A 23,940-nucleotide genomic window follows, 5' to 3' on the forward strand; every position below is an offset into this window, starting at 1 on the left:
TATTTAAGTTGCAAGAGAATGGTTTTGTTCTATACATACCAGGTTATATTTGTTTAGATGTTGTTAACTTGTGTTATGTTTTTGTAAAGATATGTTACATGGTTGTTAATGTCCTGGCCTGATTTTCAATTACTTATATATTAATAAATATTTACAATAAAATGGAAAAATTATGAGAAAGATGATTATAATAGTGTAACATTTTTTTTATAAAAATATTTCCTGTTCTACAATTGATACCATGTTAAGATTTGTCTATGATTCTATGGAGATCTGTGACAAAATATATGATTTTGATAGATTGTTTTAGTGACACTACTACAAAAAAGGCTTTATAGGACTCGCGGGGCGCAAGTCCTCTATTTGAGAGCCTTAAAAACTAAGGAATTTTAGAACTCGCAATGCGAGTCCTAAAAAATCCCATTGAGTGCCTTTAAGTAAGATTTTAGGACTCGCAACGCGAGTCCTATAAAGTCTTATTTTTAATTTTAAAAAAATTAATTGATAGTCAAAGCTCCCACCAGAGCTTCGACATTAACGGCGGCGCCACCACCCCACGGTGGTGGTTCGGGAAAATGATCAATCATTTAGTGGGTTTTGGTTCCCAAAGCACAAGGAATGCATTGGTGGTGTTCGTTTGGGTCGAGGTGGCTCGAGGCAGTCGGAAAATACTCTGAAGAGTTTGGCAAAAATAGCACCACCGCAAGTTCGAACGACTTTAGGCGGTGGAGGGCGGCGCGTGAGGGGCTGGGCTCGCGGGGGTCGAAGGTCGCCGACCTTCTGCGTCCATTGCGCTAGCGCGTGTAGGAGAGGGGTGGCCGGAGCGTCGTCGTCCGTGGCTTGGTTGTGGAGTTCTTGAGAGAGAGATATGGGGGAAAAGAGCAAGGAGAGAGAGAGAGAGAATGGGCTGTTGTGTTTTATTTTTCTTTGTGAAATAATAAATAGTAAAATTTTAGTTAAAAAAAATAGGTGGGAATTTGAAATTTTTAAAAATTCAAACTTTTAGGACACACATAAGTTTTTAGGACTCGCAATGCGAGTTCTAAAAACATTATCGTAATTTTAGTTAAAAAAAATTGAGGGGAATTTAAAATTTTTTAAAATTCAAATTTTTAGAACACAAATAAGTTTTTAGGACTCGCAATGTGAGTCCTAAAATCATTCTTTTAGGACTCGCAATGCGAGTCCTAAAACCATTGTCGTAATTTTAGTTAAAAAAATTGGAGGGAATTTGAAATTTGTTTAAATTTAAATTTTTAGAACACACTAAGTTTTTAGGACTTGCAATGTGAGTCCTAAAATCATTCTTTTAGAACTCGCAATATGAGTCCTAAAAACATTCTCGTAATTTTAGTTAAAAAAATTGGAGGGAATTTGAAATTTTTTAAAATTCAAATTTTAAAACACACATAAGTTTTTAGGACTCGTAATGTGAGTCCTAAATACATGCTCGTAGTTTTAGTTAAAAAAATTGGAAGGAATTTGAATTTTTTTTAAATTCAAACTTTTAGGGCACACATAAGTTTTTAGGACTCGCAATGCGAGTCCTAAAAATATTCTTTTAGGACTCGCAGTTTAGGAGGTGTTTCTTTAAAAAAAAAACTCAAACTTTTAGGACACACATAGTTTTTAGGACTCGCGGAGAAATTCTTTAAGGACTCGCAACGCGAGTCCTAAAAAGTCCAGGAGTTTGTTTTTAGGACTTGCATCTAGGTGAGTGCCCTAAAAAAGTGTCATAAAATGGTGTTTTTGTAGTAGTGTGAGTTTCGAAAGTTCTAAACTAATTATCTACTCTAGATACAAGATATACCAAGAACAAATTAGAAGAACAAGGTAACTTACCACAAAATATATGTTTTAATTTTGTCATGAAGTTGTTTTTGTAGACACATTATTTTGGAAATTTCACAGTAGGTTGCAGTAGAAAAATTTTGATTTTGTCCAGACTTCACGAATTTGTAAGCTCTTGAATTAGTTTTTTATTTTTTATGGTTTTTCGGATACTTTTGCAGATTTTTGTAACAAGGATGAAGACAACATATTACAGGAATGAGTGGGGTTGTAATAAATTAGGTTTGTGGGTTAGGGGTTACCCTATACATGAAATACCGTAAATTTTAATTTTTTTTTATTATTTACCGTACATATAAAAATTTCCCATTTTATTACGGGGATATTGCGGGTACCAATGAGGAAAGCCCGATGGACTAGTTCGGGAAAAGTTTTGACCCAACATAGGCCCAAGCCCAATAAATTTCACCCTTGTCTCCACTTGGAGTTGGGGTTATTTTCGTATGAACTCGACGTAAAAGCCTCGAGCTCAAATTTAAAATTCGATTTCAACTACTCTTGGTAGTGGTACAGAAAATTGATATTACAAACTAAACTCTACTTGTGTAACAGAATAAATTGAACAGAAAATATTATGTTAAAAAATTGAAAGAGATGAGAGTACTGAGGAAAAATAAAGGAGTGAGTAAGCTATAGGAGACAAAGAGAGGAGAGACTATTGAGAAATGTATAATACATAAGAAAATTATTGATATATTTATTGAGAAATTTATAATACATAAGAGAAAACATATACAGATTAAAATAGGATTTTTTAAATACAGTTTTGTCTTTTTTTTGGGGGGAAATTGTCTATTCATATTTTTATTTATATATTCATATACAGATTAAAATCGGAGTATTAGGATATATAAGAGACACAAATGACGTAAGAATAAAAAAAATTCAATAGCTAGCTACTGAACAATATTTGGAATCTGTCTTAAAAAGTTGAAACATAATGCACTATTAGTCATAGATTATATGGTAAAGCAGACAATTTGTTCTCTTTCTTTTACTTTTTTTATATATATATATTTAGGACAATTCTTTTATAGGCGTTTCACTTTAAGTTTTATTGGTAGGGCTCTCAGTGTTTCTCGATCTGTGAACAGTTTTTGGCGCGACCTTTTTTATGACCGTGTATATTGTAGCTATTTAGAGTATCCTACAAATTTTCAGAAAATTCCGAATAGTTTACAGTACCGAAAACTAGGTTCAAACATGTTGTTTTCCACGCGCATAAAAAAAATTAGTCACATGTGCAATAATATGTTTGAACCTAGTTTTCGATACTGTAAACTATTCGGAATTTTCTGAAAATTTGCAGAATGCTCTAAATAGCTACAATATACATGGTCATAAAAAAAAATCGCGCTAAAAACTGTTCAAGGGTTGAGAACACTGAGAGCCCTACCGATAGGGCTTAAAATGAAGCCCTATACGAGAATTCACCTTTATATTTATATGGTTTTGAGCGTATTCCTCTCTTATGGCATATATACTACATTGTGCAAAGTTATTCTTAAATTGTAGTCATAATGTATATTACTTATAATATAATATGCAGCGAGACTATAACTACAACTTTTCATATATATATATATATATATATAGATGATAAGCGTATAAAATATACGCTTATTAATAACATTTTTAGATTGATTTGGTTGTTTTTCTCAAGAGAAAGTTTCTATTTAATCTGTTTGGTGAACTTGTGCAGTTTGTCGTTATAATTCTGATTTGTTCGAGAATTTGGATAAATGTTGGTTTTAGTAGCCGAATATTGGCCAATATGTGGAAATGTTGTACAGGCGATATATCGCCTGTCTTGGGCGATATATCGGCATAAGAAGGAATTCCAAATTTTGTTTTTGCAGAAACGACATCAGAAACTCGCGTTTTCATCGAGAAAATTCGCCAGGCGATATATCGCTTGTCTTGGGCGATATATCGGCACGAGGGCATTTTTGGAAATTTTCATGGAAATTCGTAGGTTTTTGGATTTTTATAAAAAGAAGATCTGAAAGGAAAAGAGGGGGAAGCATTCTGACGGCAAAGGAAAAGAAACAGAGAAGAATCCGCGTTTATTTCGTTTGTGTTTATTTTATGCTTTTGAATTTTAGATTGGATGATGAAGTTTAATATTATGAACTAAATTCGTATTTAGAGTATTTTAATGTAGTCACTGGATATTCTATTCGTCTTTAATGCAATTTCTATGAATCTTTGAATTTATGGTTATCTATTGTTCTTATGTTTAATGCTTGTAATTGATTGGCCATCTGTTGCATGATTATTGGTTTTAATTCAATATCTGAAAAGTGAGAATTGGAATAGCTTTAGACAATAGACATAGATTTCAATTTAGAACGAAAGTATCAAATTGGTTTGTGTAGCAATTAGGTTTTTGTTCTTAATGCGGTTTATGTGTAGAGTTTATCACAGACATGTAGAAAATTCGCAGGTAAACTGAATATTTTATATCTTGAGAGAGAATAAAATTGTCATTAGTAAACTTGCTATAACCATAGATCACAGAAACATATTAGTTGTATTATTGATTGAATAGAATTGAAGGTTGATGAAATTAGAATACTCTAATCTTTCGCTCATATTAAATTTCGTTAATTAAATTGTGTTTTCTTAGTTTATTGTGTTTTCTTAGTTTATTGATCATTGTTAATTGTCATTAAAATTTCATTAGTCAAATAGAAATAAAAGTTTGCTATTGGTAATTATTAGATCAATTCCCTGACGGAACGATAATATATTTCCACTACTATTACTTATTTATTCGATTGCGTATACTTGCGCAGTAGTAAAAATTCGCAACAAGATTTTGGCGCCGTTGCCGGGGAATTGATATTCTATTAATATCAAGATAGTTAATTTTTATTCTAATTTGGCTGTTTTTATTATTTGAACTAATCCAAATTGTCGCATTCTGTTTTAATAGGTGAATCTTTTGTATGCGACGTGAAGGATCTGCAAATCTTGTGCCTGTTAATCCTGAAATCGAAAGATCCTGCAGACAAAACAGAAGGAAAAAGAGGTTGGAAGCATCAATGGCTGCCAACCAAAGAGACGGGGTTAACAACAATGATGGTCAGAATCATATCGCTTAGGACCAAAATGTGCGAGCATTAAGAGATTATGTGCTCCCCGCTGTCACAGGAGTACACTCGTGCATTAGGCCGCCTACTATTACTGCCAATAACTTTGAGATTAAGCCGGCGATGATACAAATGGTCCAGACTTCTGTTCAGTTTGGTGGTCTCCCCAATGAGGATCCTAACTTGCACATAGTGAATTTCCTTGAGCTATGTGCAACGTTTAAGTTTAATGGGGTGAGCGATGATGCAATAAGGTTGAGATTGTTCCCTTTTTCACTAAGGGACAGGGCAAAAAGTTGGCTTATTTCTCTACAGGCCAACTCAATCAATACATGGGAGGAACTAGCTCAGAAGTTTCTCTCAAAGTTCTTTCCTCCTGCAAAAGCTGCAAAGTTGAGGGGAGAAATCAATAACTTCTATCAGAATGAGGGAGAGTCATTGTACGATGCATGGGAAAGATTCAAAGACCTGCTCAGAAAATGCCCTCATCACGGTATAGAGAAGTGGATGTTAGTCCACAATTTTTATAATGGGCTTTGCGGTACTACTCGCACTATAATAGATGCAGCAGCAGGTGGTGCTTTCATGAGTAAAGGGGCTGATGAGGCATATGAATTGTTAGAGGAGATGGCTATGAACAATTATCAGTGGCCTGCCGAACGAGATACTTCACAGAGAAAAGTAGCTGGGGTACATGAATTAGATGCTATAACTGCTTTAACTGCTCAGGTTGCTTCATTGACCAAGCAGTTGCAACAAAACAAGATCTCAGCTCAAGCCCAAGCTATACAGATGCAATCAGGGTGTGAAATATGTGGAGGGCCTCATTTATATGAATAGTGTACAGCAGCCAACATGTGTGGTAATATGCCAGTTAATCAGGCTCAGGTACAGGCAGTTGGTAATTTTCAGAGGCCTTATCAGAATCCATTCTCCAATACTTATAATCCTGGGTGGAGAAATCACCCAAATTTCTCTTGGAGAAATAATCAGGGCCAACAGTCACAGTTTCAAGGGCCATACCAGCAGCACATGCCACAACAGCCTATGAATCAAGCCTCATCGTCACACCAGCCTAGACCGCAAGATCAACCAGAAAAGCCTAATGAGTTGCAAGCAGCCTTGTTGACCCTCACTAATACTCAGACTCAATTCATGACTGAGACCAGATCCTCTATTCGAAACCTTGAGACACAAGTGGGTCAGTTGGCCAACATGCTTAATAACAGACCGCAAGGGAATTTGCCTAGTAATACTGTGGTAAATCCTAAAGAGAACTGTCAAGCAATTTCGTTGAGGAATGGTAAGCAAGTGGAGCAGCCCAGTGTACAAAAGTCAGTGGTTCGGAATGAAGAGTTGGGTGAGAAATCAGATACAAAAGCGAATGGGGTTACTGAAGACCACCAGGGTTCAAACAAGTGTCCTCCCGTTGTTGATAGTCAGCCAGTTCAAGTTCCATATCCTCAGAGGCTTAGAAAAACTACACTTGATAAACAGTTTTCTAAGTTTTTAGAGGTATTCAAAAAGCTGCACATCAATATTCCATTTGCTGAGGCATTAGAGCAGATGCCTAGTTATGTCAAATTTATGAAAGAGATTCTGTCAAAGAAAAGAAAGATGGAGGAGTATGAGACGGTGGCGCTCACTGAGGAGTGCAGTGCGATATTGCAGAGGAAGTTGCCCCAAAAGTTGAGAGATCCGGGGAGCTTTACTATACCGTGTACAATTGGGAAGTTTGAATGTAAGCATGCTTTGTGTGATTTGGGGGCGAGTATAAATCTGATGCCTTTGTCTGTATTCAGAAGACTTGGTTTGGGGGAGGCTAGTCCTACAACAGTCACTCTACAACTAGCAGATCGATCGGTAAAACATCCACGGGGAATTATTGAAGATGTTCTTGTGAAGGTGGATAAGTTTATTTTTCCTGCTGATTTTATCGTTCTGGATATGGAGGAGGATATGGATGTACCAATCATTCTGGGCAGGCCATTTTTAGCTACGGGGCAGGCTTTGATTGATGTTCAAAAAGGTGAGTTGACACTGCGAGTTCAGGGCGAAGAAGTGGTATTCAACGTGTTTAAGGCCTTAAAGTTTGCAAATGTCAATGACAACTGTTTCAAAGTTGACCTGGTAGAGAAAGCAGTGGCTGAAATTAATCTTACAGAGGATTCACTTCAGAAGAGCTTGACAATTGGAGATATAGATGCTGAGTCAGACAGTGAGGTCCAAGAGTGTGTACAGTGGTTGAATTCTAAAGGGCCAATTTATAATCGAAAATATGAAGATTTGGGCCTGAGAGACCATTACCATCAGTTCAGAAACCTCCAGAGCTAGAATTGAAATCATTGCCTGCACATCTTCGCTATGTTTTCCTGGGTGAGAAGGAGACTTTACCAGTTATTGTGTCTTCTTCTCTTTCTAATGAGGAGATGGAAAAATTGTTAAGGGTGTTGAGAACTCATAAGTTGGCAATTGGATGGACGTTGGCAGATATTCAGGGGATAAGTCCATCCACAGTTATGCACAAGATCTTGATGGAAGATGACAGTAAGCCCTCTATTGAAGCACAGCGTCGATTAAATCCAGCAATGAAAGAGGTGGTAAGGAAGGAGATCTTGAAGTGGTTAGATGCTGGGGTGATCTATCCTATTTCAGACAGTAGTTGGGTGAGTCCAGTTCAGGTAGTCCCTAAGAAAGGAGGGATTACAGTGGTGAAAAACGACAATAACGAACTTATCCCGACGCGTACTGTAACTGGTTGGAGGATTTGTATAGATTATCGTAAACTGAATAAAACAACCAGAAAAGATCACTTTCCACTGCCGTTCCTTGATCAGATGTTAGATAGATTGGCTGGACATCAGTATTACTGCTTTCTGGATGGCTATTCAGGGTACCATCAAATAGCCATTGCTCCTGAGGATTAAGAAAAGACGACCTTCACCTGCCCATATGGTACTTTTGCATTCCGTCGTATGCCGTTTGGTCTGTGCAATGCCCCTGCCACTTTTCAACGGTGTATGATGGCTATCTTCTCTGATATGGTGGAACGGAGCATTGAGATCTTTATGGATGATTTCTCTGTGATGGGGTCTTCTTTTGACAATTGTTTGACGAATTTGGAGGCTGTGCTGAGAAGATGTGAAGAGGCGAATCTAGTCTTGAATTGGGAAAAATGCCATTTCATGGTAAATGAAGGCATAGTACTTGGGCATAAGGTGTCTAAGAATGGTATTGAGGTCGATAGGGCTAAGATTGCTACTATTGAGAATTTGCCGCCTCCAGTTTCAGTTAAGGGAGTGAGAAGTTTCCTTGGTCATGCAGGGTTTTACAGAAGATTTATAAAGGACTTCTCCAGGATTTCTAAGCCACTCTCGGCTTTGTTGATGAATGGGGTGCCATTTGAGTTTGATGAGAAGTGTCTTGAAGCTTTCAGGATACTAAAGCAGAAGTTGGTGTCGGCACCTATAGTAATTTCACCGGATTGGGACCAGCCATTTGAGTTAATGTGCGACGCAAGTGATTTTGCAGTAGGTGCGGTTCTGGGGCAGCGTGTTGACAAAGTATTTCGGACTATTTATTATGCCAGCAGAACACTAAATGGCGCTCAGTTGAATTATGCCACCACTGAGAAGGAGCTTCTTGCCATTGTCTATGCATTCGACAAATTCAGGCCGTATTTGATGGGGAACAAAGTTATTGTGTATACTGATCATTCTGCAATCAGGCATCTTATTGCTAAGAAAGATGCTAAACCTAGACTTATTCGTTGGGTGCTTCTTTTACAAGAGTTTGATATGGAGGTTAGGGATAAGAAGGGTACAGAGAATTTGGTGGCGGATCACTTATCAAGACTCGAGTTGGGGGATAAGTCGGAACTTGCTGCAGGAGAGATTAATGAGAGTTTCCCAGATGAGCAATTATTTGCAGTGGAGGATGAGTTTGTGCCATGGTTTGCGGATTATGTGAATTATTTGGCAGCCAACGTAGTGCCACCGGAATTTGTTGGGCAGAGACTGAAAAAGTTTTATCATGATGTGAAAAACTACTACTGGGATGATCCTTTCTTATTTAAACAAGGTCCGGATTTGATTATCAGAAGATGTGTGCCGGAAAGAGAAATGAAGGACATCTTGTTTCATTGCCATGCATCGCCGACTGGTGGACATTTTGGGGGAGCAAGGACTGCTGCAAAGGTCCTTGAATGTGGATTCTATTGGCCTACTCTGTATAAAGACAGTTATGACTATGTGAAACGGTGTGATCGTTGTCAAAGGGTAGGTAATATCTCAAGACGTCATGAAATGCCTCTCACTAATATATTGGAGGTTGAATTATTCGATGTTTGGGGTATTGACTTTATGGGACCCTATCCACCGTCGTTCGGTAATTTGTATATTTTATTGGCGGTGGATTATGTAAGTAAGTGGGTTGAAGCAGTTGCTACTTCAACTAATGATGCTCAGGTGGTAGTCAAGTTTCTGAAAAAGAATATCTTCTCTCGTTTTGGCACACCTCGAGCGATTATAAGTGATGAAGGGACTCATTTCGCCAATAAGATTTTTGATTCCTTAATGGAGAAATATGGAATTAAGCACAAGATGGCATTGGGATATCATCCACAGTCAAATGGGCAAGCGGAAGTGTCAAATAGGGAGATTAAGCTGATTTTAGAGAAGACGGTGCAAGTTAATAGAAAGGATTGGTCGAATAAGCTTGATGATGCGTTATGGGCTTATCGGACGGCTTTTAAAACGCCAATTGGTACTTCTCCCTACCGTCTTGTATATGGTAAAGCTTGTCACTTGCCATTTGAATTGGAGCATAGGGCACAGTGGGCGTTAAAGAAGTTGAATTTCAATCCAGCCGCTTCGAAAGCATTAAGGCTAGCTCAACTGAATGAGTTAGATGAATTGCGCCATGATTCCTACGAGAATGCAAGAATCTACAAAGAGAAGACAAAGAACTGGCATGACAATAATATTGTCAATCGAACTTTTCAAGTGGGCGATAAGGTGCTTCTATTCAATTCCCGTCTCAAGTTATTTTCGGGAAAATTAAAGTCTCGATGGTCGGGGCCATTCAATGTTACAAAAGTTTTTCCATATGGAGCTTTGGAGATTCAACAAGGTGATTCTTCACCGTTTAAAGTTAATGGACAGCGGGTGAAGCATTACTATGGAGGCGAAATTGAGACGAAGGTCAATATTACTCTGGTGGATTCTTGAAGGAAAGGAAAGCAGCGTCCGGCTAAATGACGTTAACGACAGCGCTTTTGAGAGGCACCTCATTATTTTGTAATGTATTTTTATTTTCGTTTTCGTTTGACATTATTATTATTTTTAATTTCTTTTGGTGTAGTAGAACCGTGAAAAACGTGAAAAAAAAGAAAGAAAAAAAAAGAGAGAGTTGAAAAAAGTTGATAATTTGAACAGTGTTTAGGCGATATATCGCCTACATGAGGCGATATATCGCCTGAACAACCGATTTGGAGAGGATTTTTGGTTTAAAAAGTTGGAATTTTTTCGGTCCCAGGAGATATATCGCCTCATCTATGCGATATATCGGCTTGGGAAAATAGGCCTGCGACATATCAGGAGTGGTCCAGGCGAAATATCGCCATACAAGTCAGAGACGCCGTTTTTTTTATAGTACGTGGCGATATATCGCCTCATTATTGCGATATATCGGCTAGAGGAATTGTGGCTGCGCTATATCGGGGCTGGAAGAGGCGAAGTATCGGCACACAAGTCAGAGGCATGGTGAGTTTTAAGCGTGAGGCGATATATCGCCACATACAGGCGATATATCGCCTGGTCGAAATTTTTGAAAATAAAAAGTGCACGTGGGGAGCACATGATCCCTTCCTATCAGCTTATATTTCATACAATATAGCCCCAATTCGCCTTCTATTCCAGAACCGAACCACTCTTCACAATCTTCCTATTTCTCCCAATTTTTCCTCTCTACAAACCCTCTCTCTCAAGCATCACCTTCATCAAGCACTCAAGGGGCCGATTAAAGCTGTGATTCAAGACTAGTTTTCTCATCCTCTCCAAGATTCTCAAGGTACATTGTTAAGTTTGGTGTGTTAAAGATATATATTGAGGAGTTTGAGCACTTAGCTTTTCTTGTGGGCATTGGACGAAATTTTGAAATTCTATTGGGAGATTGGCTTTTGTTTACTGTTTTTATCATTGAGGGAGCATATCTTATACAGTTGGGACAGATTGGGGGTTCATTGAGTTTTGTTGGCCACATTTTCTTGATCGCACACTAGGTGTTTGATAAAATTCCTCAGTGAACGGTTTTGGACTATTTTGGATATTCTTGTGTGTTTCTGACTTGCTTTGGGATTATTAGTGTGTTCAAAGCCTATTCCTTGTGTTTTTGTGATTCAATTACTCTATGGCTCCCAAGAAAACAAAAACCATGTCTACCGTCCAAAGAGCTAATGTCAATATTGCCCATACCTTTGTTAATCCCACTGCGCAAAATAAATTCGAGGAATGGATAGTAAAGAATAAAACAGTGATAGTAGAGTCTCACTTTAGGCCCAGTGAATTGGATGGCATACTCCCACAAATGATTATCAATCGGAATTGGAAGCAATTATGTGAGCCAAAGCTTTTGGCTAATATTAGTTTGGTAAGGGAGTTTTATGCCAACGCTTTTGTCGAGCGGGATGATCACACAGTGTTGGTTCGGGGTAAGAAGGTCTGCTACTCTCCGCAAGAAATCAATAGGTTCTACGGCCTAAATGATCCTTGGGATGATGATTATCGCGCAGGGGCCGCAGAAAAGGACTACGATTTGCTTCTAAGGGAAATGACGAAGCCTGGTTCCACTTACAAGATGGGGAGTGACATGATTACTCCAAGATCAATCTGGGCTACATGTTTGAGTCCATATGGGAGGTTGTGGAACAGGTTTGTCATCAGTACTCTCATGCCTTCCACTCAACAAATGGAAGTGACTACTGAGCGTCTTTACTTGCTCTATTGTATCTGTTCGGGCAAGTCGATTAATGTTGGGCGGCTTATTGCTGAGAGTATCAGTTACATAGCGCGAGGGGCCACATCTGGTGGTCATGGGCATGCTTCATTAATTACCAGTCTCTGTAAGGATCAAGGCGTCCCAATGAACATTAATGAAGTATGTGAACAGTCTCCAATCATTAGTCATCAATCGGTGTTACATCAGGATGAGAATTATGGGGGTGTTCCTCGACCCACTGGTTTGGGATACGAGCCTGTTGATCCGAGTCTGTTGTCCTTGCCACCGACCGATGAGCAACCTGAATCCACTAGGCCGAAGAGAAAGGGGCAGAAACCATCTACTTCTAGAGCTACTGAAAGCTCTAGTTCTCGACAGTATAGCACCATGCAGCAAGACATAGAAGAGTTGAAGAGACAACAACAGCTGTTGTTGCATGGTCAGGCGGACATTCGAGATCGTCAATTCCACATGACGAATTACATGGCCGATTTTTGTGGGGCCTTTGCGCGCTATACGGGCTTCAATGATTTTCCCCAATGCCCTTCAGAATTGCGCCAGCCATATCAGCCGCCTCCAGATTCAGATGATGAAGAGTAACTGTTCGGTTGTCAGGTTTTTTTTTTCTAGTTATTTTATTTTATTTTATTTTTCTTTTAGATCAGGTCCTTTGGATTTTGTGAAACAGTGAGGTTTGTGAAACAGTGAGGGCACTGTTTATTTCAAGTTTGGGGGACTATTTACTTTTCTTTTGATTTTTTTATATTTATTAATAATTTTAATGTTGGATGACTGTACAAAACTATTATTGACTGAGACAGGTGGGCTTCAATGATGATATATGCTAATTCCTTGATGTTGTTAGACTGATGCTTTGGATATGTAGACTGTGTGCTTAACCTGTTGGTAATTGATCTGAGTATTGTCATTTGTGTAGTATATGTGTTTTATTTAATTTATGCTTTACATTATATAAGTTTATAAGTATTGTGGGAATTGGTATGCATGGTGGATGTTGAAATAAGCTAGAACTTGCTCAGTTGATTTGTTGAGACGAAATGCTAAATGAAGTATTGAGTAGGGATGATTTAGGCAATTTTCTTTGTAAACGTTTGAGCCTTTCTAGCTATCCCATAAAAATTTACCCTTAGTTACCCTTTTTGAGCCTAAAGCTTTGGTTTTTGTTATTGATTATACTATTGAGCCTAAATTTTCCTAACCTCATTATTTTACCTCTTCCTTTGTTATCATAAGCATATAAATTGTGGGAAAGTAGAATGGAAAATAGTGAGGTATTGATATGATTTGAATGTAGTATGGTTGTACAAAAAAGAAGAGAGAGAGAGAAGTTTTTGAGATTATGAAAAAAAATAAACAAATCACTTTGTCACACTCCTTGATTGTATATATATAGAAAATATTAAGTTTGGGGGAGTGTGATTTGAAAAAAAAAAGTGATAAGCATAGAAAAAATGATACAAAAAGAAAATAAGAAAATGATGAAAGTGTTGTAATCTCTATCTCTCTAATTGTATAAAAGGGTGATTTTTGGTGTGGTGAAGAGAAAGTTGGTTAGTTTTGAGGTTTATATGCTTATGGTAATTTCGAGCCTAAATGACTATTTATCTACCTTTACCTAAGCCTAATGTTATGAGCCTATAAAAGTCCTTTTGATCTACTTGATACAGATTTTATATTAGTGGAGACAAGTTAATTGAGCAAGCTTATGGTGAATTTTGATGGGTTTGTGGTATGAATGAATGTTGATACTTGTAAAATTATGATTTGTATGGTATTCGTTAAATGAAATATGTATGTGCATGAATGACAGTATTTGGAAAAATTATTGATATGTTGAAATTCTAGTCACATGATCTGAAGCATTGGTTGAGCGATTGAAGAGGAATTGGAATTTTTGAGAAAAATTATGCCCTTGTCTAAGTCTAAATTTTTCTGTGAAGTTAAGTCATCCAATAGTTTTTTTTTTTAGTTGGATTGTTTCTTTGTTCTTTCTTTTGTTTGCTTGAGGACAAGCAATCAGTCAAGTTTGGGGGTGTGATAAGCGTATAAAATATACGCTTATTAATAACATTTTCAGATTGATTTGGTTGTTTTTCTCAAGAGAAAGTTTCTATTTAATCTGTTTGGTGAACTTGTGCAGTTTGTCGTTATAATTCTGATTTGTTCGAGAATTTGGATAAATGTTGGTTTTAGTAGCCGAATATTGGCCAATATGTGGAAATGTTGTACAGGCGATATATCGCTTGTCTTGGGCGATATATCGGCATAAGAAGGAATTCCAAATTTTGTTTTTGCAGAAACGACATCAGAAACTCGCATTTTCATCGAGAAAATTCGCCAGGCGATATATCGCCTGTCTTGGGCGATATATCGGCACGAGGGCATTTTTGGAAATTTTCATGGAAATTCGTAGGTTTTTGGATTTTTATAAAAAGAAGATCTGAAAGGAAAAGAGGGGGAAGCATTCTGACGGCAAAGGAAAAGAAACAGAGAAGAATCCGCGTTTATTTCGTTTGTGTTTATTTTATGCTTTTGAATTTTAGATTGGATGATGAAGTTTAATATTATGAACTAAATTCGTATTTAGAGTATTTTAATGTAGTCACTGGATATTCTATTCGTCTTTAATGCAATTTCTATGAATCTTTGAATTTATGGTTATCTATTGTTCTTATGTTTAATGCTTGTAATTGATTGGCCATCTGTTGCATGATTATTGGTTTTAATTCAATATCTGAAAAGTGAGAATTGGAATAGCTTTAGACAATAGACATAGATTTCAATTTAGAACGAAAGTATCAAATTGGTTTGTGTAGCAATTAGGTTTTTGTTCTTAATGCGGTTTATGTGTAGAGTTTATCACAGACATGTAGAAAATTCGCAGGTAAACTGAATATTTTATATCTTGAGAGAGAATAGAATTGTCATTAGTAAACTTGCTATAACCATAGATCACAGAAACATATTAGTTGTATTATTGATTGAATAGAATTGAAGGTTGATGAAATTAGAATACTCTAATCTTGCGCTCATATTAAATTTCGTTAATTAAATTGTGTTTTCTTAGTTTATTGTGTTTTCTTAGTTTATTGATCATTGTTAATTGTCATTAAAATTTCATTAGTCAAATAGAAATAAAAGTTTTCTATTGGTAATTATTAGATCAATTCCCTGACGGAACGATAATATATTTCCACTACTATTACTTGTTTATTCGATTGCGTATACTTGCGCAGTAGTAAAAATTCGCAACAATAGAGCAACTACAACATATCTTTTTTTGCAATATCAGTGCATCATTTTTCTATTTCGGCACCTGAATGGTTATAATCCAAAAAAAAATTATATGATGGTGTACACTATAGCTATATAGAACATTCTACAAATTTTCAAGAAATTCTGAATAAATTATGGTACCAAAACAAGGTCTAAACTGTCTGTTGCACGCGTGCCTGTTTTTTTGTGTACGCGTGTAAAATTTGACAGTTTGAACTCTGTTTTCGGCTTCGTAAACTATTCAGAATTTCTTGAAATTTTGCAGGATATTCTAAATACCTACAATGTACATTGTCATATAAAAAAAATTGGGATTATGTCTATCCAGGTGCCGAAAAAAAAAATGATGCACCGGTGTTGCAAAAAAAAAAGGATGTGTTTTAATCGTTTCATATATATATATATATATTATTTAGACTTTAGAGACAATATATATTAATAAAGAATAAAGAATAGTGACAATTCAGTTAAAATAATACTTAATATATTTATAAAATAAATAAACAAAATCTAATGTTATTTTAGATGGGATATAAAAATTAACAACTAAAAGTCTAAAACAACAGGTTTGAATTACATATTTTTTTTAAACAATTGTTATATGTTCTCTTGTAGTGATTTTAGTTTATGTATATAAGTTTATATAAATTATTAATATTATTTAATCATGCACTCAAGTTACTCTTGGTGAAAAGAAAAAAAAATAATGACACATTATAATAGTGTAAAGTTTAATTATTTTCAACCATTATACTTTTAATTATTTTCGACTTATTTTTTTTTGTCATCCAAAAGAGTATTGTTAAGGGGCAACACTAGTGCCCAACACTACAAAGATGTGACATACTATTATTGGTATAATTCAATATGGGATCATACACATTTCAATTTAATAAATATTATTATGAGTTATAGCTAACCAATTATAGGTTGACACCTCATGTGGTGTTGAATACCTTAAAATTTTAAATAACAACACTCTGTCCAAAATTCTATTGATTATATGAGTGTTATATTTAGTGCATCACAATTGGCTCTAGGTTAAGGTGAGCTGGACTCCAAATTTTTAATTTTTAATTGAAATATAAATTTAAATTATATAATATCATTCAAATTTAAAAATTATTAAAAAAAAATTATGGATCCCTAATTAAAATTGTGAGGTGCCTACATTTCAATAAAGTTATGTATTTTTATTTTCTAGTAATATTAAGATTTCATAAGTTACTCTTTACATATACTACAATTGTTTTGATTTTAAGAAATTTGTTTGTAAAAGAAAATTGTACCAAACAACAACACAAAAATCCTCTCAAAATAAATAGAACAACAAGACATGACTCCAAGAAATAGAATATAATGATGTGGAAAATAGCAGGCCAAAAGACAAAATGGAATCTTTTATAAGATAAGAAAATAATATTATAGAAATGAGTGCAAATTCCATGCGCGACGCAATCAGCGCTCCATTACCATTAGGATGCTAAACTTTTAAACTTGTGCTTAGTTTTAGACTGATAATATATAAAGAACCGACCGATCGAATATATATGAAGAAAGTATTTTTAAAAATATATATATTATATAAAACAAACTAATTTAAGTTTAGTTCCGATATATATATATACATGTTTTGATCATTTAATGAGCTTACTAAACATGAATTTAGAAAACAAAGACGAAATAAGTAAAGTTATGTTCTAATTAATGTGGCTATCTACATAACATCAATGGGAAGAATATTTCAATGGCCGAACATGACAGGTCCATGAATGGAGAAACTAGAGCTGAAGTATGTTCTTTGCCTCCATATTGGATTCAGCCTAATATTTCAGCCCAATAACTAGGGCTGTACGCGGTGCGGGTGGTGCCGTTTTTTACCATTTTTTCAAACCAACCTGCGCATGCGGTTTTTCTAATTTTCCAAACCGCACCCGCACCGCGAAACTAAAAAATTGCAGAAACCGCACCGCAAAAAAATGGTGCGGTGTGGTGCGGTTTGGGTGGTTTGGACTACCGCCAAATAATTAAACTATCATAAATAATCATATTAATATTTCAGCAACACCTAAAGCTTGAAAATAAAAAATAAGAAAACTTTCAACAATACAATAATCTTAATAATAGCTTAACAAAACACCTAAGAAAATACAACAAACTTGAGACTAATAAAGTTACAACAACAACAACTATAAGTCAATAATCTTAATAAAGTTTCAGCAACACACCTAAAACAACATAGAACAAACTTGAGACTAATTAAATTCCAACATCAATATGAAAGATACAACTAAAATACTTTCAGCAATAGAACTAGTGGGCTTTGGGTTGGGCTTTAACATATTAGACTTAAATAAATATAAAAAAATAGTATTTTTATAATATGCGGTGCGGTGCGGTTTGAACCGCATTTTAATAATTCAAAACCGCAAACCGCACTGCACCGCGCAGTTTAGTGAAAATTTAAACCGCGACTGCACCGCGAAGAATTTCAAACCACAATTTTTTTGCAGTGTGGTGCGGTGCGGGCAGTTTGGGCGGTTTGATGAACAGCCCTACCAATAACCACAATAACAGTAGTAGTTCTTCTTAAAAAAAACCAAGTTTTTTCTTGGTTTATCTTAAGAAATTAAGATCACATAAAGATTGGAATTAACATTAATCAGGCAATATAACACATAATAAAAAATCAAAATATAGCAGAACTAGAATAGGACATGTTATTTTATTTTTTAATATAATGTTTTTAGATTAAATATGTCACATATTGTAACATACAAAAGAGAGTTACAACATTTTGTATAGTGTGTAATACAAATGTGTAACATATTTGAGAGTTACAAATTTGTAACTCCCAAATATTGTCTATTATTGAGTAGATTTGTTGTTACACAATTTTGATTTGAATTTCTCAAAGCCAAAAGAGATGTAATTTTAACTCTCATAATGTGTATGGAAGTTACAAAATCAAGTGGGAATGAATTTTGAATGTTTTGGAAAATTGGTAGCTAAAAAAACGTCGTGGGCCACGATCAGAGAGGCAGAGAACATTTTCCAAACTTCGGTTTTATCTAATTTTGAACGTTTCCAATAACCAAGTAACTCTCAAATCTCTATTTTAATTCTATAAAACATCTAATTAAATATTGGTAACAGCCATGGGGTTGGTGGAGTTTGAAATTCAAAGGGTGTCTCTAAACTCTATAAATAAGAGTATAATGCTCACTTGTAAGACACAATTTTTCTATTAATTAGAGCACTTGGCTAGAAAATACCTTAAGGCTTGATAATTTCACAGACCTATTTCCAAAATTGTGAGAGATCCCTTAGTGCTTGAGTTAGGGGGAAATAAGCTTTTGGACAAAGGTTTCAAACCTTGTTCAAGTTGGTGATTTCTAACACTCTTCACTTTGGTTGTGTGAATGAGAGTTCTTTCTTCATTGTTCTTGTTCTTGTTCTTTTATTCTATTGCTTTTCATCTTATTCTATTATTCTCTTTTTACTATTTTATTTGTATATTTTGTTTTAGAGTTGTAACCTCATCTATATCTTTCATTCTACTACTTCTAATTTTATTTGTATTTTTTTGTCATAGATTTATATTTTCTATTTTTATCATCTTCTACCTCTTTTTTATATTTACATGTATCTTTTGTTGTAAAGTTAGAACTTTATTTAATCAATCCTTGTTCATTCGTATATTTTGTTTAGAGTTGTAAATGTCTTTGATACAACTTATATTTTCCTAATAGGAAATAATTATAAATATGCAAGTTTCATTTATAAGTTATATTATCGTTTTAACTTAAGTATATTCTAAAGTATTTGATTTATTATTCTTTATATAAATGATATATTTTTCTTGTGTAAAAACAGGGTTTGGGTGCAGATACATATTACTTGGCTCTTACCTGTTTATTTCCTTAGCTAGTTGATTAGTCATACTTTTCCTTACCTAATTCGTTATCATTATACATTCCTCCTTTTTATATTATTTTCTACTAAATGTGCAATCTTTGTTTTTCTAACTTACATATTGTTGGGCTCAAAATATTCGGCCCAAAGACCTTCTTCATTTTTAGTATGCTCAAAACGAGTCGTTTTGATCTGCAGAGACTCCGAAGACAGAAGTCACAAGTTAGAGGCAGGCAGCCTTTGACCTCTACGTATTTAATTGAAACCAATAACTCTTGGGTGGAAAATTAGTTATTTCCCCTGTTAATTAGATGTTCAGTTTAACCAACTAACCACCTCATATTTCTGTTTTATAAATACTAGACTCTTATTCAAATAAAGGGATCGCAAAATTTGACTTAGGCATCAGAGTGTCTTTCTTGCAGGTACCTCCGACGAAACAACAATTGTCAAAGCGATCATCACCATCAGAGAAGGGTCAAAAGATTAGCATTCGTCGGCAGAAACCTCCCGATATAGAAAAAAAAATTGTTGCTTCAGCACATATCATTCTTTTTTATTTCTTTGGTTTAGAAGGAATATGTCGGGGTAGTCAATACTGTTATCATTTAATTTGAACAATTATTAAATCTGTCATCAAATTAAAATGAGAGATTTTTTTACTAAATTAATACACATATATGACAATTACATTATGCGATTTACTCATAAAAAAACTGAACAAAGAACAATATATAGTTCATATATGACAACCATACATAATGTTGTATACATAAGCTTAAAAGAAGTTGGTATAATGTAATAAATGAGAATGTACCCGATTATTACTTGATCAAAATATTGAAGTTTAAAATTTTCCATTCAATACATGATTGGATATTTTTAGCACAAATGAGAGCAAGTTCCAAGTGACTGAATGTTAGGAACACGTTTTAATCAACAAAACAACAATTGATGTGCTAACGTGATCGTTAGGAAGCGAGTCCCGTGCTCGTTAGCTGGAAGAATGCTCAAAGGTTGAGCTAAATGTAACATTAATTATATAATTGATTACATATACTTATAAAGATTAACTATTAGACGTAGATCAATTAATGTGCCATTCAAAACACAAAGTGTAGTGATATTTATTATTTAAATGCTTTTTTATTTTATTTGAACTTAAAATGTAATAAAATGGTCTGACAAAAGAATGTAATAAAAAGGTTAATATCCTTATTATTTTTGGAAAGTTGGTTATCTAAACTCGAATATAAACCACGATGAACAAAGTAGAATGTATCTGACACTTTTGGTATACCAACACCCAGCCAAGAAAAATTGTCTCTCTAAAGTCCATCTATTGAGTATTGATATATCAATAAAATAAAATTCATAAATATAGGTTTTTCTTTAATCGCCGAACAAGTAAAAATTCTTGAGTTCAACTATACAATCTTAGTTGATGAAAACATTTTCAACAATAATTATTTTAATTTCAAGAAAATTCTATTAAGGTATATGTACATTTATTTATATTAGGTGAAAGCAAATAAATTTTAAATAAATAAATAATATCATATATTATAAATATAAAAGAAAATGTTACATCATAGACATAAATATATTAAAAAAAATTAATCAAAGCATATATATCCCATTTAATGCACTGATAATAGTATTTTTTTAATATTTTGTGTATATATTTAAAAATGATATTTTATGTATTAACATTTGTCAATAACTTAAAATTAACATCAATAAATATCGAATTACTATATCTTTCAATTGGTTTTAAATGTATACATGTAAGATTCTGTTAAAGTTATCATAAGAAAGTAAAAATTGTTAAATCAAGAGTTCCTTAGATACATACCTTTAATATATATCTATGAAGTTAATTTGTATAAATTAAATAATTATATATATTTTTATAAATTACATTATATAATATAATCAACGAGTAAAATAAAAAAAATATAAATTAAAGAAAAATATTAAGGATATATATTTGTAGAAATATATAAATAAAGAATTAAAAAAAATATGTTTGTAAAATTTAATTAAAATAAATAAATTTAAGAGGCAGTTGCCCCATAAATTCAATATATATACGGACATTGATCTTTTTCATCCTAAATTTTTAGTGCAAGGATTAAAAAAAACACGGTCAGTGCTCAGTCTTCATAATACGGAGACAATTGTGAAGCTTATACATATATATATTTTTAAAAATAGTTTGATAACAAAATCTATTAAATAGACTAAATGGATAATTGCGGTATAAATACCCAATATTTTACTATTGTTATAGTTAAATATCTAATCTTTTATTTTTACAGCAAAAATACTCAATGTTCAATATATGTTAAAGATAAATACTTAATATTTTTTCTTTGCGGTAAAAATACTTAAAATTACTAAAACATTACTTTTTCAGTACCTGATCTGTTGGAGCTGTTAAGTACAGACTCACCAGATATGTATCATTTAGTAATTTAGGTATTTTTGTCCTTAAAATATGTATTTTTTAAATTTGTATTAATTTAAAATGTATTTTTAATTCATTTTTCTAATTTAAAATATTAAAAAAATGAAATTGACCGATTACAAAGTGACAAATGTCTGTTTGGTTAACATGTTTAACGGTTCCAATATAGAAGGTACTAACAAATGCAATGTTTTAGAATATTTATGTATTTTTGCCGCAAAAAAAAAAGATTATGTATTTATCTTTAAGATATAAGTATTTTTGCTATAAAAATAGAAGACTAAGTATTTAACTATAACAAGTGTAAAATATTATGTATTTATGACGCAAATAACTAAAAATAGTTTCCATTATAGCTCATTGGGAATCCTAGGCACAAGATCGGTTCTGCTAAAAACAAGATTCAAGATGTACGGAGAAGTTTTTTAATTATTTTTATAAAGATTATACTAATATATATAAATATATAATTTTTTCATTAATTTTAGGAGAATGTACATTTTTACATGTATTAATTTATAAAAAAAAAAATCAAAAGTATATTGTATAAAGATATAGAAAAAAAAGGTAGGCCAACCTCCGTCATTATTTTATACAGTGAACACGGTATAAACATTAAGACAAATACAGAATTAATAAATCTCATAATCGTATCTTATTAATAACAACTATTTTCATCTTCAGCGCATAATTAAGCTTATATATAAATATATATATTGATTTAAATTATGAAGTTGTTTTAAATTAAATGAATGAATAATATGGTAAGCCAGAGATAACCAGAAGAATGAGACAATATTAATTAAATGTGGGATACTCTGATGAAACTCAAAGTAATTGACTTGTCGGATTTCTTGCTGATGCGAGGTCCCCGTCCCACTCACCAATTTGGACATTCCATGCATTTTCCAAAATGTAATTTTTTTTATTTTCTAAAAATATTTTCATATTGCCATTTGATTATTTGATTGAGCTACCTGTGCCTGTGCCTGTGCGTGTGCGCTTTGTTTAATTTGTTTTTCACCAAACGAACAACTTACTTTGAATATGACTTTTCACTTTTTCAGTGTGTTTTTTTTAATGGACAGTATGTTACTACTATTGGTTTCATTATTTTGATAATCAAGTTACCACGTTCAATGGTTGCCTTTATGTAATATTTTTTTAAAGCATTAATGTAATTCACGATTGATTCGATAGAGTGCAAAAGATAATATAATATAGATTGTATTTAGTATTTTTCTTTATTATTTGTGCTTGAGTTATCACTCCATTCGTGTTTTATATAAATTTATATATATATAATATATTTATATAATTATCAGATGCGAACTACAGTCAAAATTTATTAAATATATATGCAAAGTGGACATATCATTAACTTAGTTTTGTCGTTATCCTCCCCAACTTAGATGTTTAAGATAGCCTATTAAATGAGTCGAAGCCCATCACTAATATAATTAAGGTCAAAACCCTATATTTGGTTAACTTAATCTATATCATGAAATTAAATGTAAAAAGATGCACTTGGTTTGGTTTGTAGTGCGTTTTTTTCCTTTCACATGAGTATGCTTGTAAGTTTCATTAATTTATAATTTAATTTTTTTTAGTTTCTTTATTTTATAAGCCATGTCTAAAGTTTAGAAAAACTTTTTTCTTGACATGTACTTCCAGATATGTTTTTTATAACTTGTTTTTGTCAAGGGAGAGGGAAAGAGAATTAGTTATACATATGTTTATATAATCTAAATAAAGTGATATTTGTAATTTCATGACTAAGGTAGGATCAAATTTAACCTCGAGTAAATGGATAGAAACTTAAAAGCGACCCTCAATTAATGAAATGAACTAATTAATGTTAATGATCATAGTTTAGTAAAGGGTGAGCATCTATGACTATATATATATCACTATATACCACTCTTGACATTGAAAACGACAAGCCACTCTGTTTTTACTACTTTTATATATATATAAATAAAATAAAAAATATCATTGATCACCTATAAAAGAGTGAGCATCTAAAGCACATCTTGAGGAATATATTCCATTATCAATGACAAATATTAATTTGATATATATATATACTTAAAAAATACAATAAAAAGAACGGAATTCCAAGTTCCAATCCATGGATTTATATTAGTGAGGGCCATATTTCATATGCATGCCACGTGCCAAAATTTGGTTGCAGTAGTTCTTTATGAGTATCAGACTATGCATATATAGTATTCAGTAGTACACTATTCAATAATCACGAAACCAATGGACCACTATCTCGATCTGTATTAAAATGAACAAAATTGTTTGTGTTTA

General features: G+C 33.5%; 1 non-coding gene across 1 annotated transcript; it reads right to left on the reverse strand.

Moving 5' to 3' along the window:
- Window positions 1-5,336: 5,336 nt before the first annotated feature.
- On the reverse strand, window positions 5,337-5,443 carry LOC133799073 (small nucleolar RNA R71). The gene has a single exon (XR_009876278.1). It is a non-coding gene; the product is annotated as a small nucleolar RNA R71 (small nucleolar RNA).
- Between the last annotated feature and the right edge of the window lie 18,497 nt (window positions 5,444-23,940).

The sequence above is a fragment of the Humulus lupulus genome, chromosome 8 (assembly GCF_963169125.1).
Source record: "Humulus lupulus chromosome 8, drHumLupu1.1, whole genome shotgun sequence".
Taxonomy (NCBI): Eukaryota; Viridiplantae; Streptophyta; class Magnoliopsida; order Rosales; family Cannabaceae; genus Humulus; species Humulus lupulus.